This window comes from Rhinopithecus roxellana, chromosome 16 (assembly GCF_007565055.1).
Source record: "Rhinopithecus roxellana isolate Shanxi Qingling chromosome 16, ASM756505v1, whole genome shotgun sequence".
NCBI lineage: Eukaryota > Metazoa > Chordata > Mammalia > Primates > Cercopithecidae > Rhinopithecus > Rhinopithecus roxellana.
Window position 1 is genome coordinate 64,781,118 of NC_044564.1, and position 18,295 is coordinate 64,799,412.

The 18,295-nt window shown below is 37.3% G+C and overlaps 1 pseudogene; it reads right to left on the reverse strand.

Annotated features, from left to right (window-relative positions):
• Nucleotides 1-3,213: 3,213 nt before the first annotated feature.
• LOC104677989 lies at nucleotides 3,214-18,079 on the reverse strand (annotated as a pseudogene).
• Nucleotides 18,080-18,295: the final 216 nt, after the last annotated feature.

Sequence of the window (18,295 nt, forward strand, 5' to 3'; positions counted from 1 at the left end):
GATTAAAGAAAATTTAGTGAGTCACACTATATCTTTGTTTTCTATGCTTTACCTCCATAAATCTAGAAATTACTTTTTTTGCCTTTGATGGCCAACAAGTTTAAAACTTGTAAACTCTTACGAGCTCCGAGCAAGACACCCAATTGTTTCTTACCCTAGTTTAATCTCTAACTCTGTATGTGACATCTTTTGGCAAAATACTATACATTCCTTCTAGTTCTAACTGTCTAAACTTCAGCAGAGAAAACTTGTGTCTTTTCTTAGAATTTTCAGATATGTTCTATCAGACTTTTTTTCTTTTCGTAAAAGGTAAGATACAAGAATTTCATATGTAACATCAAAACAAACTGCATTTTGTAAGACTTATCAAATAATAGTCTCTGAGAGATTTGCATAGTATATAGACAACTGTAATTGCAAACTAATTTCACCAATATTATATTCCAAAGATTTTATACATTTGTAACTGTTCTGTAACATTTGTCATTTTTTATTGTATTAAGAACATTTAACATGAAATCTGCCCTTTTAACTCACTTTTAAGCATACAATACAGTATTGTTAACTGTAGACACAATGTTGTAGAGAAGCTCTCTAGAACTTACTCATCTTGCATGATGGAAACTCTAACTTCATTGAATGGCAATTCCCCTTTTCCCACTTCCACTAGTCCCTGGCAACTACTATTCTACTCTCTCCTTCTATAAGTTTGTTTATTTTAGATATCTCATATAAGTGGAATCACACGGCATTTGTCCTTCTGTGACTGGTTTATTTCACTTAGCATAGTGTTCTCCAGGTTTATCCATGCTGTTGCTATTGCAAGATTTCCTTCCTTTTTGAGGCTGAAAAATATTCCACCGTGTGTGCATGTCACATTTTCTTTATCCATTCATCTGCCAATAAATGCTTACGTTATTTCATATCTTGGCTATTGCTAATAACGCTGCAATGAACATGGGAGTTCAAATATCTCTTCAATGATATGATCTCAGTTTTTTGGTTAAATACCCAGAAGCGAAATTTCTGTATTACATGATAGTCCTATTTTTAAATTTTTGAGGAACCTCCATATTGTTATCCATAGCAGTTGCACTACTTTACATTCCTACTAACAGTGCACAATGGTTCCAACTTCTCCACATCTTTACCAACATTTATCTTTATATATACATACTTATAAATATATAAAATGGGCATAGAAACAGGTGTGAGCTGATATCTCACTGCAGTTTGATTTGAATTTTCCTGATTAGTGATGTTGAGTGCTTTCTCATATACCTGGCCGTTTGTATGTCTCCTTTGGAAAAATGTCTATTCAAGTCATTTGCTCATTTTTAAATTGAGTTATTAGGGTTTTTCCTATTAAGTTGTAGGAATTCCTTATATAGTTTTGATATTAATCTTTCACTATACCTATGGTTTGCAAATCTATTCTCCCTTTCCATAGGTTGCCTTATCAACTCTTGAGTGTTTCCTTTGCTGTGAAGTTTTTAGTTTGATGTGGTCCCACTCACTTATTTTTGCCTTTGTTGTCAGTGCTTTTACTGTCATATCCAATAATCATTGCCACAACCAATGTCATGAAGCTTTTCGGGAATGTTGTATCTTAATGTATCATTCTCCACTAACTTGAACAACTTCAAACTAATGTAAAATATACTTTTAGTAAGCAATTAAGAATATAAATTTCTAAATGAATGCATTTTATTGTCTCCCCTAAGTTGTGAAATCCAAAAATCGAAACAGAAACAAAGGAAAAAAATAGAGAAGTTCTGTCTTGTTGCTGCCAACAGGCTGGAAATCCCCTTTAAGAAAATATTTTAAACTTAAGAAAGCAGCTGGAAGCTTTTAGATAGTCCAAGACATTTCAACATTCCTTGTAGACTGTCATTTAAAAAGGATTTTTAATCATGTTTTAAAAAGAAATAAAGAGTGGGTTTATCAGCAAAGTGACTTCTTGAAAAATTGCTTTTTTATTTGTAATCAAAGCAGAGATTATAGATATTTGGCTTTAGACAAAACATTTTCTCCTAAACCTTCAAGAAAATATCTCTGATTTATGTCTGCTGCTTCACTCATCCCTGCTCTCATTTTCAAAGCAATATAAGGCAGGGTGACGGAAGGGTGTTAATCTGACAGATATTGAACCAGTAATTAAGTAAAAAATGTTTACAGCATTTCCTCTGAACATTTTATGTATGTTTTTGTCTGCTATCTTACAGTTTGGACTTTTTAAAATATTGTTTTCCCAAGAGACTCACAAGCTTCTTTCTTAAAATGCTTCCACCCTTTTTGTTAAATTCCTCTCAAATTTTCCCAGGACATTCTTTTGCTCCCTGAAAGCACAGAAGTTAATTTTAGAGAAGTTAGTTAGCTTTCAATGGATGAGAGCTGCCCTGGTCACTCACCACCCCCATGTTCATTGCAGCGTTAATAGCCAAGATATGAAAACAGCCTGTGTGTCCATCAATAGATGGATGCATATAAAATATAGTATACATACACACACACACACACACACACACACACACATACACACAATGGAATACTATTCAGCCATTAAAAAAAAAAAAAAAAAAAAAAAAAAAAAAAAAAACAGAAAATGCTGCCTTTTCCAACAGCATGGATTATATATACTAAGTGAAATAAGCCAGACACAGAAAGAAAACTACTGCATGATGTCACTTACACGTAGAATTTTTAAAAGTCAAACTCACAGAAGCAGAGAGTAGAAGGGTAGTTACCAGAGGCTGGCAGCGTAGGGGGGCAGTGGAAATGAGATGTTACTCAAAAGGTACAAACTTGCAATTACAGGATGAATAGTTTTGGGGATCTAACATAAAGCACGGCAACAACAGTTAATAATATTGCATTGTATATTTGAAATTTTCTAAGAGAATAGACTTTTTTCTTTTTATATAGTATACATTGTATTAGTTTGTACAAATATATTCTCATATTACAAACGCAATTGAGTGCATGCATCTTCCTTTGATATTTGAATCATCTGAAATAACAAATAGAACTATACATTCAAAACAATCCTCATTTGGATAACAGAAAAAAGACAAGTTAAACAACAAAAAAAAACTTTTCCTTTCTTACAGGTGAACACCGAGGTAGATTTAATTTGGCTTTCATTTTAAAAGACCCCAAAACCAAAAGCAGCTTAAAAACTAATTAAAATGGATTTAAAATTTGTTTACTAAGCTATTGGTCTCCAGCATCATTTTCTCTTTTCTGTTGTTTTGATGCAGGTTCTTTTTTGTGTTTCTTCTCTCGCTCTTTTCACTGGTCCACTTGCACCATTTTCATCATGTTCATCATCACTAACAAATTTCATTTTCTTGCCCTGAAACTGTACTTTTCCTTTAGCAAACTCAGGCTAGGCAGCTTTATTACCCTTTCCTTTTAAATCTGTGACCTTTTGGCTTCCATTTGTTTGGGGATTCGTGTTGGTCTTTTATGATTTTTTCAATGCTTCTTTTTCCACCTGTCCTTCTAGTACTTCCCAAGTCACTTCTTTGTTCCTTAATTGTAGATTACCATTATTTGCATCTTTGGCTTTTCCCAACGCTTCCTCAACTTTTTCTTTAAATCGAATTATTCCCTCTTTTGTACCTCTGATAAAGTCTATCCATTTTAGTTCACCATGATTTGAGAAAAGGATGTGTGAACCTTCTCTACAGGTCTGATCATCTAAGTCATCCAAAAATTTCAGCAAGCATCCAATCTTTTTTCTCAAGAGATTCCTTTTCAGTATCTTCTAGCTTTCATTTTCCTTCTTGCTCTTGTTTAGCTCTTAATTTATCCTCCATATTACTTTGTTGCCTTTCTTCACTTTTTTCAGTAAAGTAATATTTCTTGAAAAGTATTAGCAGACCATGTCTTTGTACTTCTGGCCAGGGGTCTCTACAAACTTTTTAGCAGATTCATTGTTACCAAACACAGCAAACACTGATGCTTTAAATGCTTTACACAATGTTCTTCTCATCAGGATATTTAGTACTTGACCTCTATCTTCTAATCATTCTTTTATGTCATTAACAGTTGCATCAGTTGGGAAGCCTTTGATATAAATAGATGTTTTTTACGTCATTTTTATACTCATCGGTCACTTCAAGGAGGAGTTTACCTAGAGACATTCTGATTTTAGTTTTATCTTCACTGATTTCCATGAGTTCTGCCTTGTATTTCCTCAATGCTTCCACAATTACATTAAAGTCTGTTGTGAGATGGTTTAACCTGTTGAATTTTATCAATATCTCCAAAGGTACCCAGCCTTCATTCAGTTTGACCTGTTCCTTTAAAAATTTGTCCCATGGCAAATTGAAGTCTCGAAATTAATACTCAATTTGATGACAGACTTTGGCCTTCAGACCAGCATTTTCAGCCACTGTGGCATTCTTTAAGATCCTAGTCCTGCAGAGTCAAGCCACAAGCTCACAAGCAACAGTAACATCTTGACTTCCCCTGAGTAGCTCTTAAGTGTTCTTACCACACACAGAAAAAAAGGTAACTATGTGAGGTAACAGTGTCAGGTAACTTGATTGTAGTCATCATTTTGCAATGCATACATATGTCAAATAATCACGTTATACACCTTCAATACATACAATTTTTGTTGATAAATTGTACCTCAATGAAACTGGAAAAATATTTTAATAAAGTAAAATAAAATTTGCATTTCTGATTTTATGAACCTGTCTTTTACCCTAGGAGAGCCAGGTCGGGGAGGGGGAAGGGAGGAAAGAATGATCTCTTTTTCTTACTCATCCATATAATTTCTTTATGTTGAAAATGTCTTCCTAATGCTTATTTTTGTTTTACTTATCTTAAAATGGAAAGATTTTAATATAATCAAATAATTTAGTATTTTCCTTTATAATATCTACATAAAAGGCAAAAGAAGGGAGGAAATATGAAAATGAATGAGATTCAAGTTTAATAGAATTTGGCAAAAATAGCACCTTTTTCTTTTTAAATGATATTTGCTCTAGTATATGTGCGTATTTGCTTATGTTTGTAGCTGATACCAGTTCTTGAGGTAAAGAAATTACTTCAGGTCTTGCCTATGATGGGTGTCTTTGTAAGATCACTTTAAGTCCAGAGGAAGTTTTCTCAATTATGCAGGTGTAGTATCTCCACAGTCATCCCATTTCAGGAGAACAAGGCATAAAGACACATGACTCATGCCACTCAAATGCCAGTAAGACCACTAACCAAATATTTATTTAAAATTGGAAGCAAGTTCATAAAGCAATCAGTTAGTCAGCTGAACAAAGCATCCCCTCCCTAAAGGAGAGTCATGAATGAGTGTAAGAAGTTAGTTAGATAATATAGAACTAGAGAAAAAGGAGTTGGAAATGGCAATATTCTAATACCTGTCTTTGAATGTATTGAGACACAGTCTTTAATAGGGCCTAAATGAATTATGATGATTTAATTGCCATGACTGTGAGTAAACTAACAATTGTCCTTTTCTTATCATCACATTTATGATTAGTACCATTGTTTTCATCAGTAAATATTTGGAATATTTGATGAGCATTTTTTGGCCTTTTTTGAAGGCATCCAGGTCCAATGTAAGATTACAATTCTTCTCGAGTTAAATAAACTGATTTGTTGGTCTTGTTAGTTGGGGGTTTCCTATACATTGAGTGTCATGTTAAGCAAAATTTACTCCTAAAAGATAGTTTGATGGGGTTGATGGGTAGGATACACAGGTGCGCAAAAATTGCAAAACTAATTGAAGATAATGAATGCTCCACTGTTCTGCCCTGGAGCCACAGAACAGCAGGTAACATGTCTTAGCTTTTTCTTTATTCTGTTTTTCAACATATTCTTTGCCAATTGAGAAATCTGTTTATTTTCGGTGCATTTAGAGTTTGGCATTTTAGAATTTTATGTTATTTATTTCCAAACCATCTGAAAATTTGTCAGTTTTTATTTAACCTGTTAAAAATATTGACTTGCAGTTGCAGCTTTACATAAAGTAGTCACTGGTTTCCAATATAGTTAAGGTTTGTAGATAAACACCAGTCCTAAGTAGAAATATTTCTATACCTCCAGTCAATAGGCCAACATGTGCATTATCAGATTTGATCATAACTGGGAGATCAATGGAGATTAAATGTTTCCGATTTCATTATATGCTTCTGTTTAATTATCTGAGTACCAATTATGCAAGCATTATTCTTTGCAATTCTAGAAAGAGACAAAATATGTGTTCCAAAGGTGGCTGGGTGGTTGTTGTTGTTGTTGTTGTTGTTGTTGTTTTGAGATGGAGTCTCAATGTGTCGCCCAGGCTGGAGTGCAGTGGTGTGATTGGGGCTCACTGCAACCTCTGCCTCCCAGGCTCAAGTGATTCTCCTGCCTCAGCCTCCTGAGTAGCTGGGTGCACACCACCGCACCCAGCTAATTTTTGTATTTCTTGTAGAGACAGGTTTTCACCATGTTGGTCATGCTGGTCTTGAACTCCTGGTCTCAGGTGATCTACCTGCCTCAGCCTTCCAAAGTGCTGGGATTACAGGCATGAGCCACCACGCCCTGCCAAAATAGCTGCTTTTTGAAAAGCTATTTGAAAATATGACATCCACACGTGAAAAGATCAACATTAGGAAAGTTAAACAGCCTATATATATAAAAAAAAAAAAAAAACAGTGAAATAGATGTTTCCAGGAATTATACATTAATATAACACATAGAATAAATGCTGGGTTCAAATGAGTTCAGGGAAAAGGTCAATAAGCAAACTTGGTCAGAGAATGTTCCATTACTGGTCACACTCAAAGGATGGATAGAATTTGGGAAGAACAGAGGATAAGGATGAAAGTGTGGTTGGTTGGAGATACCAAATGGTGTAAACAGAAATGTTCTATTATTAGGTTGGCGCAAAAGTAATTGCAGTTTTTGCCATTATAGAAGAGGGACTTTATCAGTCTAAGTAAACACGGAGGTCAAGTTAGAATGCTCTATTTAATATCTAATGGATGTTTGAAAACTTCTTTTGTGTTCATGGGAACTGTTGTAATAACATTATAGCAAAGCATATTCTATTGTTCAGAGTTTTGCTTTATGGACTTAACTGAGATTTCTCAGAAGAATACTGTATGCTTGTTTTCCATTTTTACCAGCACTGCTACATAACCTGATACATAAAAGTCATTTACCAAATCTTAGATGAATGAAATGGGGCAAAAATAAATTCTGATAGATTTTCCTTTAATTCCTGGAGCTTACATTTTTAGTGAGAAAGGCAAGAGATACCTGAATATTCTCTGGTTTAAAGTGATATTCTATTGGCTTTCCTCTGAAAAGGAAATGAATTGAAAAATACACTTCAAAATACTGTGTTACTGCTGAAAGAAATCATAGATGACATAAACAAATGCAAGAACATTCTTTACTAATGGACTGGAAGAATCAATATTGCTAAAATGTCCATCTGCCCAAAGCAATCTAGAGACTCAATGCTATTCCTATCAAATTGCCAACATCATTTTTCACAGAATAACAGAATTATTCCAAAATTCTCACTGTTGGTGAGAATGTAAAATTATTTCAGTTTTCAGTCCCTGTGGGAAGCAGCTTGGAGACTTCTCAAAAAAAAAAAAAAAAAAACTTGACCTACCATTTGACCCACCAATTCTATTACTGCATATAAACCCAAAGGAAAATAAACTGTTCTACTAAAAAGACACTTGCACTCATCTGTTCATTGGAGCACTATTCACAATACCAAAGGCACAAAATCAATCTAGGCACCCATCAATGGTGGACTGAATAAAGAAAATGTGGTACATATACCCCATGGAATACTACACAGCCATAAAAAATGATGAAATCATATCTTTGCAGCAACATGGATGCAGCTAGAGGTCATTATCCTAGGTAAATTAACAGAAACAGAAAATCAAATATAGTATGTTCTCACTTATAGTGGGAGCTAATTCCTGAGTACACACAAAGATGGGAATGATAGACACTGGGGACTACTAGAGTGGGGAGCGAGAGGGGCAAGGACTGAAAAGCTCCCTGCTAGTTACTACATTCACTATCTGGGTGACAGAATCAATAAAAGCTCAAAGGTCAGCATCTGGCAATATACTACACCTTGTAACAAAGCTGCACATATACCCCTGAATCTAAAATTAAAATTATTTTTAAGAGATTCAGGCCAGGTATAGTGGCTCACAACTGTAATCCCAGCACTTGAGGAGGCTGAGGCAGGGGGGTCACTTGAGCTCAGGAGTTCAAAACCAGCCTGGGCAACAAAGTGAGACCCCTGGAGAGACAGAGAGTGAGAGAGAGAGAGAGAAATTCAAATCACAAAAGCTAAAAAAGAGAGAGAGAGAAATTCACATCACAAAAACTAAAAGAGAGAAATTCAAATCACAAAAACTAAAAGAGAGAGAGAAATTCAAATCACAAAAACTAAGAGAGAGAGAAATTCAAATCACAAAAACTAAGAGAGAGAAATTCAAATCACAAAAACTAAAAGAGAGAGAGAGAAATTCAAATCAGAAAAACTAAAAAAGAGAGAGTCAAATCACAAAAACTAAAAAAGAGAGAGAGAAATTCAAATCACAAAAACTAAAAATGAGAGAGAAATTCAAATCACAAAAACTAAAAAAGAGAGAGAGAAATTCAAATCACAAAAACTAAAAGAGAGAGAGAGAAATTCAAATCACAAAAACTAAAAACGAGAGAAATTCAAATCACAAAAAGAGAGAGAAATTCAAATCACAAAAACTAAAAAAGAGAGAGAGAAATTCAAATCACAAAAACTGAAAGAGAGAAATTCAAATCACAAAAACTAAAAACATAATTCTATGTTAAAGTTAAATGGGATTATTTTTATGTATTAATTTATTCATTCAACAAATATTTATTGGATACTTAGTACACACTGGATACTACTGTTCTAGGGGAATATGATACAGTGGTTAACAAAGTGAATAAAACTTCTGTCCTCATGGAGCTTATATTCTAGTAGAGGGAAACAAACTAATTTGTTTAAAAAGTAAAAATTATTATATGAACCGTAGTTTGTAGAAACTGACCAAATCGTTCGCTTCTTTCTGTATCCCCACCTTGACTATGTCATGTCACCATGCCCGAATTCTGACTGTGCTTGGCCATGCCACCTGCTTTAGCCAATGGGGCACCTTGCTAGTTTGCTGATGGTTGAGAGACACATGCCACAGAGCCAAGACTCCCACCTCACTGGGCCCCACCTAGATTAGCCAGCAGCCAGGGGAGCCACAGACCTGGAAATGAACCTAGCCCACATCAGTGGAGCTGCCTAGAGACCCACAGTTGGCCACAGACACAGGACAGATCAGACAAGCACTGCACACTTGGAGCTAAATAAATGTTTGCTGTTGCACACCAAGGGATTTGAGGTTCTGTGTGAATGCAGCATTTTTGCAGCAATGCTGATAATTGTGTTTGAGAAAAATAAAACTGCAAGGGTCAACAGGGAGAGCAGGGAGGTGGTCATTTGCAAGTTTATGTAAGGTAATCAGGGAAAGTCTCCCTGAGAAGATGACGCTTGAGAAAAGACTTCAGGAGGTGGAAGAGGGACCTATGTCTCTATCCAGGAGGGAAGGGGGAGTGTTTCAAGCTGAGAAAAGAACGTGTCCGAAGAGAGAGCCTTCTGTGTCTAAGGATCCCAAGAAAGCCAGTGTGACTGGAGCAATGACAAAGAGATGAAGGAGATGAAGTCAGTAAAACCACGGGAACAGAACAGACCCAAATTCTGTGGTGCTCCAGGAATTCTCAAAGCTGTTATGCTTACATGCCTTGTGAATTCTAGAATGGATATTTGGAGTTCTGCAATTCCTCACATGCACTTGATAATCCAACCCTTTTTTGCACAGAGCATCTCAAAGCACAAGAGCCTGCAGAACCCTCCTCTGGGAGGGCTAATTTACTGACATGCAGATAAATGGGTTGCCTTAATCTTAAGGTCCCAGGCGAGGCCCAGATAGAATGGTCTGGAGGCCCAGATAGAATGGTCTGAGACAGGTTGAAGCTAGCACCGAGTACGTTCCAGAGGATCCAGGCTCTCAGGTGGAGCCAAGTCGGCTCCAAATCACGCCCCTCCAGCTACGTGACTTGACATGCAGCACATACATTGGATTTTATCATTAGAAAAGTTTCATATGTGGCATATTACGTCAGCACAAGAATGTTCCAAATGAAATAAAATTCTACCAGGGGAAAAAATTAGATAGTGTGTTAAAATACATGGAAGTTATAAATCACTAAGACATCCAGGCTTTCCATTAAAAAAAAAAAATCAGGGTAGATTCTCCAGATGGTCTCAATCCACATCATTTGGGTGGAAACCAAATGCTTCAACGTATCTCAGCAAAGAACGTCGCATTTCGAAATAAAAGTAAGAAATGGAATGTCTGTGGTGATTTAATAAATAAAGATGGATTAATGTTTAAGTGACTTACATTAAAATGCACATGGCTATCGATTTGCTACAGGAAGTATCTCAACCCAAGGCCCTTGCGCTGGAGAGATTCTGCTGTCTGTGCTGAATTTAAGACAAATGTATACACGACACAAGCATTTTCATTCATACTCTATTATTTTATTCTAAACACCCCTCTTTTCCTAACTCCTTCATTATACCTTTTCACCCCTACTCCTTCCAATTATAGCTACTTCTTTTAAAGCAATAGAGGATTTTAAAGGGGAGAATTTATAACATCTCCACCAAGTACAATCTACAATGTATATTTTATTTGAGTTGTTAAAGTTCTTGGCCATCAGAGATACTACTGAGTATACTATGTCTTCCGTATTTTCCATCTGTCTTATTTACATGTTGATATAAAATAACATGTGTAGAAACATCTTGAAATAATGTAAATTAAGCATTTTGCAAGGGAACATGTCCCTTAAACAGCATAGTACATACATTTTTTAAAGTTTCCATGTAAGGATGAAATATCTTTCTATAAACTGAGAAGAGGCAAATTTTCCTTTGCTCCCTTGAAAGGTCTGTATTTCCTCCATTCATGACTGATCAGACTCTTCTAATTCCTTTTCAAAACTGTAGGCCCAAGGGAGAATTTTCCCTCCGTTTCTGATCCACATAGCTGACAGGGGAGACCTAGAAAGTATCTGTAAAATCCAGGAAATGGTGTGCATGAGAGAGCCAGAAGCAAGTCTCTGAGATTCTCCTGCTATGCAATGTGCTATCTACCTCCTTCAAGCAATGTCTGGGTTATTCCTCCTATTGGAATGGAGATTCCACATGTAAGCATCACACTGCATCCTTAGAGGTAGTAGAGGGGGAATATCTATTATTTACCTACTTTAAGAGAAGCCCTCTCTACTAGATCCTAAAAAATATCAAAGTATGGCACCATCACTGGCCACAAGACAGATACATTATAGTTGCATAAATAAGGTAGCATTTCTATTTTTATAAAAATTTTTAATTATTCAAAATAACTTGAGTTGTTTAGATACTAATATATTAATAGAAGTTCAATAGAATAAGAACTATTACTCTAGGATGAGTCAGGCCATCTGGGTAAACTTCAGAGAGGTGGATACTTTGATTTCGCCCTTGTAACATAAGCTCTGCACTCAGGTAGGATGAGAGATGAGGAGGTGGCTGCAAGCAAGCCTATTCCTTAAAACAGATAAGTAAATAAATAAAAATAAAACATATTATGTGAATTAGATACTATCATAGGTGGAGAGATAGTAAAAATAAAAAAGCAACATAGAATGTCAAGTCCTTTAGATTTTATATTCTAGAGTAAAAAAGCAACAAACATGTAATGGAAAAAAAAATCTTCATATCAAATTGTGATAAGCGTTATAGGAAAATAAAACAGGATGATGGCACAGGGAGGGACGGCCACTTCAACCAAGATGGTGAGGGAAGACCTTTCTAATGAGCTGGCATCAGAAAGCTCATCAGACATTGACCTGGGGCAATGGCTGGGCAGAGAATGTGTAGGGCAGGATTTCCTCAAGTCTAGGTTGTAGAACTCTGGCATCCAGGGACATGTCTAAAAGTGACCAAGATAAAAAGAACCTTTTCCATAGATTTCCCATCTGGACATTCATAATACACATTAGCTATTAGAGATGCTTGAAAGTCCCTCAGTAAGGAGAACCTGTTTAACTCAATGCTTCTCCGACATGCCTGAACATGATGGTTGTTTTTTGGGGTTGGTGGTGTATGTCTGTGTTGGGAGTCATGGGGGAGGAGAGGCCAGTTTTACTCTAATAACATCTCTGCTACTGGTTTGCAAAATGCTGTTCATGGCAAACTAAGAAGTCTGAAGATTCCAACAGAATAAAACCAGAATGGAGCCTCCTGTCATTGTGCAACATGGTGGACTGTTTAGAGTTTGATCTATAATAATAAGAAGTCATTTTAATTTTCGTACAGGAAACATACAGGGTAAAAGTGTCTGCTTTGATAGTGTTACCCAGACAGTGATCATGCAGAGTAGAGTTAATGAAGGAAAGAAAACACAGAGTAGTGGGGAAAGTATTACTCTAGCCTAAGCAAGAATGCGTGAACCTTAAAAATAGCAAAGGAAATGAATAGCAAAGAGAAGATACGAAAGATTATTAAAGAAGAATTTGCCAAACAAGAGGAATTGCCAGATATCTGGGACATGGGAAAGATACTAAATATTGAGTTGGAAGCAGTGGGTTGGTATTAAGGTGATAAATCGAAATAACTACAAAAAAATTAAATAACATTATAATAAGCAAACTGAGGACAGGCAAGGACAGAGGATGAAATGGCAATAAGGATTGAAATGAAATTTTGGTTATAACATGAATAGCCTAGAGTGAAAATTTTAGGAGTTTATTACTCATTTTATAAGGAAGCTACTAAAGCTTTCTTAGTAGGGCATGGGAAGATCAACAGTATGTTTTTGTAAGCTTTGCTGGGTACCAATGTAGTTTAGGATTAACTGGAGAAGGGAGACAGTGGAGCAGTGTCTAAGAGACAACGGTGGGAAAAGGAAAGAGGAGAGAGATGCTCAAGCTGTTTAACTGCTAGAATATGGAAACAGGCAGAGCGAAGTTTATAGCAAGCACTCACAGGTAAAGAAAAGTCAAGCATGGGCTGGGCGCAGTGGCTCATGCCTGTAATCCCAGCACTTTGGGAGGCCGAGGCAGGCGGATCACGAGGTCAGGAGATCGTGACCATCATGGCTAACACAGTGAAACCCCGTCTCTACTAAAAAAAAAAAAAAAAAAAAAAATTAGCCGGGTGTGGTGGCGGGCGCCTATAGTCCCAGCTACTTGGGAGGCTGAGGCATGAGAATGGCGTGAACCTGGGAGGTGGAGCTTGCAGTGAGCTGAGATCGTGCCATTGCACTCCAGCTTGGGCGACAGAGCAAGACTCGGTTTCAAAAAAAAAAAAAAGAAAGAAAAAACAGTCAAGCATGACAGTATTGTTATCAGAATTGGAAAGATGGGGTTGGCAGTCAAAGTTAAGGGTGGAGGCAGCAGGTGATTGAGAGCAGATTCTCAGTTCCATCTGGAACAAGTTGAGTTTGAGTACCTGGTGGGTTAATCAGGAAGAGACATTCTGCAGACAGCCGAAGCTGAAGGGAGATGAAGACTGTATAGACAATTAGGTTATCACTGAGGTGAAAAGTACCAAACAAGACTGTCCTGCCTCCATCACTTACTCTCTGTGTGACTCTGTGAACGTTACTTATCTTTTCTGTGACTTAGTTTTTTTTTTTTTTTTTTTTTTTTTTTGAGATGGAGTCTCACACTGTTGCCCAGGCTGGAGTGCAGTGGCGCGATCTTGGCTCACTGCAACCTCTGCCTCCCAGGTTCAAGCTATTCTCCTTGCCTCAGCCTCCCAAGTAGCTGGGATTACACGCATCTACCACCACACCCGGCTAATTTTTTTGTATTTTTAGTACAGACAGGGTGTCACTATGTTGGCCAGGCTGGTTTCAAACTCCTGACCTAGTGATCCACCCGCCTCAGGCTCCCAAAGTTCTGGGATTACAGGCGTGAGCCACCGTGCCGAGCCTCTGGTTTCCTCTTCTATAAAATGGGGTTAATGATAATATCAATCTCATTACACTGTTGTAAGCGTTTAAAAAGTAGGTGCATGGGAACTGCTTAAAAGAGTATCTGGCACACAGTGTTTTCAAAATTATGTTGAATTACATAAGCCTTTTTAATTCTCCACAAGGATGAGTAAATAATGCCTATTGCTATGGAGTTTATATTTTGATTCTCAAATCCAACCTCAGGAAAAGAGTATCTGAAAGACAATGCACTGTGTCTTTGCCTTGTTTCCAAATCACTGTGTTTCCTTTGTAATAGTTGATCAACTAGGCCATTAAAGTAGCCTAGATACTAGATCTAGATTTTTAAATAATTTTAAGACAATTTAAGACTTAAATCTGTTAAATTGAAATGAACTTGGAGGTTCAGAGGGATGACAGGAGACTGTCATATCACTTTATTCCTGAAGGTTTTCTCTCAACTGTTCACATTTTTTACGACTTTCACCAGACTCAGCTTAGACACATTATGGTTAGGGTTAAGATTAGGGTTAGAGTTAGGGTTAGGGTTAGGTTTAAGAATAGATTTGGGAAAAGTTTAGAGAAGTAAGTCTCTAAAAATACATGGTCATGAAAGTATTAACCATTTTAATAGAAAAGCTTATATATCTTGCATCAGAATGTTCACCAGAGTTATTGGTGTAATAAAACTTCAAAACTTGTTAGTGCAACTTAATGAAGCTGCTTATGAACTGCTACTTTAAAAATTCATGCCTGTTAATCCAGCCTGTCTCTCAAAGTGGGCTCTCACAAAGGAAGGGATTATTTCATAGTACATCCTGTTCTGCTGTAGAGAGGATGCTTCGCTGCTTCTACGGGTGACGGTTTTCTGGAAACAGTTACTACCCTGAAGAGACATGCTCAGATAAAAACTAAGTCGTTTCTCTTTGCAAATGGAAAAATGCTCAGTTCATATATCTTACGTCCAAAAACTTGAAAAATAAAATAAGACACACTTTTTCATGATTTTTCATATCTGAATAATATTTACATATGCATTTTAAAAGAGGATTTAGTTTGTTTTATAGAACTTGTCTTAATAATGACCAATAACATCTGTTTAAAATTCTGATGAAATGTTAACCATTCTATTCTATCTACAAATAGGTTAGATTTATGTCTTTAAAGGTCTGAGTCAGAGACACATAGAATAAATTAACATTTTATTTTATTTAGACAGGGTCTTACCCTGTTGCTCAGGCTGGAGTTCAGTGGTACGATCTCAGCTCACTGCAACCGGCTTCAAGCGATTCTCCTGCATCAGTAGCTGGGATTACAGGTTCCCACCACTACACCTGGCTAATTTTTGTTTTTTATTAGAGTCAGGGTTTTACTATGTTGGCTAGGCTGGTCTTGAACTCCTGACCTCAGGCAATCCTCCCACCTCAGCCTCCCAAAGTGCTGGGATTATAGGCGTGAGCCACTGCGCCTGGCAGAAAATAACATTTTAATTTTGTCATCATGTTTATGTAAGTTGTAATTTTTTTAGGTCATGTAAACAGAGCAATTTAGGCAGAGAATAATTTCAATTATTGACCACAAGCTTTGTTCGTTTGTTTGTTTTAAAGAAAGATTTTTTTTCTTTTCTCTCAAAATGGTACTGTGACTATAAAGACATTTTACTTTAAATTCATAAAGAAAACAAAGATAGTTTGGTGCTTAACACTCGAGACACCTGGAGGTAGAAGAATTAGTTGCCAAGGATTGCATTTACAATTACATTTTATATGAAGTAACACATGGTCTTATTAGCTTCAGTTTAATATAATTCTCCCTGCAAATGTCAGTTGAAGTGAAAAGAATCTTCCGAAGACGCTGAATCGGAAGCCGATATGCTTACTGGCATGGGCGTTGGGTTGTGATTTGATTTCGTAGGGAAAGTAATGGAAAACTCCGGGCTTCCTAGGTCCCCCCCTCCTCCTTGACTTCTAGACCACAGTGATTTGGCACAAGCAGAATTGAAGGAGAACTTTCTGAATTTTTTAGCAGTGGTATATGACTCCATTATCAACACCGTGTGGGCTGAGCGCATGTGAGCAATGGAAGTGAACAACCTAACACAAGACGAGACAAGGATACTTTAGTGAAGAGTCGCAACTCCTTGAGAACACAGCCATAAGCAGGTTTATTTCCCCATTGTTAACAAATACGCTCTGCTCATAAAGATCACATTTTTTTTTCCAGCTTGTTAGTGTGCTCATCTGATCATATAAATTTTCACTTATTTTATGTCATTAGAGGAGTTCCTTTTTCCCATTCTGGCACCTCAGTGTTGGAGCAGAGCCATCTCCACATGGGACTTCAGGGAGGGAGGCTGCTGCTCTCCCTGAATACTGCAACCGCTGAGGCCTAGGGGCTGGGTATGAACACAAGTGTTCTTCCAGCTTCCTACTCTCTGCTGTTTTGAGTCTAAAATTATCCGAGATTGTTCTTATTTATTTATTTATTTTTGAGATGGAGTCTCACTCTGTCGCCCAGGCTGCAGTGCAGTGGCACGATCTTGGCTCACTGCAACCCCTGCCTGCTGGGTTCAAGCAATTCTTCTGCCTCAGCCTCCTGAGCAGCTGGGACCACAGGCACATGCCACCACGCCTGGCTGATTTTTTTTGTATTTTTACTAGAGATGGGGTTTCATGAGGCTGGTCAGGCTGGTCTCAAACTCCTGACCTCGTGATCCGCCCCACCTTGGCCTCTCAAAGTGCTGGGATTACAGGCATGAGCCACCATGCCCGGCCCTAATATTTATTATATGCATGACCCTGAAGTGACCAGGAAAAGCTGAGATTGGGAGGTAAACCAGACACATGAAACAGTAACAGGACCAGGATTAGAAATCTCCTCCCAAATTCCCACTTCACGGCTTAACTACTAACTAAAACCCTGGTGCCGCTCAGAGCAATACAAAATTAAGTAAATTTTCCAAAGCCATTAAGAAAGCTATGCTTGTTTAAACTCTCAGTGTAACCTGAAATAGTTTGAAACAACTGTTTACATTTGAAAAACTGAGGAATGAAGACTATAGATGGAAAGCAGGAAATAATGACATAGATAAACAGGCAATAAACAAGAAAATGGCTTCTGTATCACAAATGGACATAAAACATTTTTTCTTGATGGTTCACTTTCCACACATGGAAGTTAAGCTTAACAAAAGAAGAAATGTTTTCTGTCTTTCCTATCTTCATCTGTATTCCCTGGCACCAACAGTAGCACCTACCACATAATTGGCTCTCAATAAATAATCTGAATCAATGAATCAATAATTTTGGCCAGATTTTTAAATAGGTTATAGACAAAAGTGATACAAGTAATAGTGATACAGCAGTAGTACCTGGCACATAATTGGCTCTCAATAAATAATTTGAATCAATCAACCAATTACTAATTTTAGCCAGATTTTAAAGAGGTTATGGACAAGTGACACAAGTAATAGGATCAACACAGGTTTTCAATGCAACAATTAGATTATAGCACCGAGCATCTTTGTCAAATATTAAATGCTCTCATTTAGCTCCCAGATGTTCCTTTCATTCCTGCATTAGAATATTTATCAGACTGCTGTAACCATTTGTTCACATGTCTGTCTGCCCCACTAGACCACCATGCCTGCCTTTCTCCTGCTTATACAGTGTCTGGCAGATAGCGTTCAATAAATATTTGATGAGTGAAGGAACGAATAATAGGCACCTGGAGAGCAAACACTCCAGATGCGTTACTAATTGAGATGTCAAAATCTCCTCAACTTTTCGATGAAAAAACAACTGTAGGGTAATATCCTTCTCAAGGTTTCTCAGGCCCCATGAACGATTTTGGTTTATTTTTGCATTCTTTAAACGGAGTGGCAGGGAAAAAAGCATTTCTTACACTGAAGTCACAGAGATGACCACATGATGGCGCTCACGCTGCACCGTAAACCCAGAAGCAGCTGAGCAGTGTGGATCCCTGGCTCCTCCACGTCCCTCTCTCTCCTCTTCTGCCCCCATTCTTCTGCTTTTTCCCCTCCGGTCCTCTCTGCTTCCCATCCAGTCAAGCTTGATACATATTAACAGTTGCCAAGAAGCTGTCAGAACGGAACTGGGGTACTCCCCACCTGAAGCTGGTATTTTCTTCGTTCTGTGACAGGCCAAATTCTGTGTACTCCTCCCTTTTTTTTTTTTTTTTTTCTCAAAAAGAACATTTTGAAAGCTGTTTAAATTGTG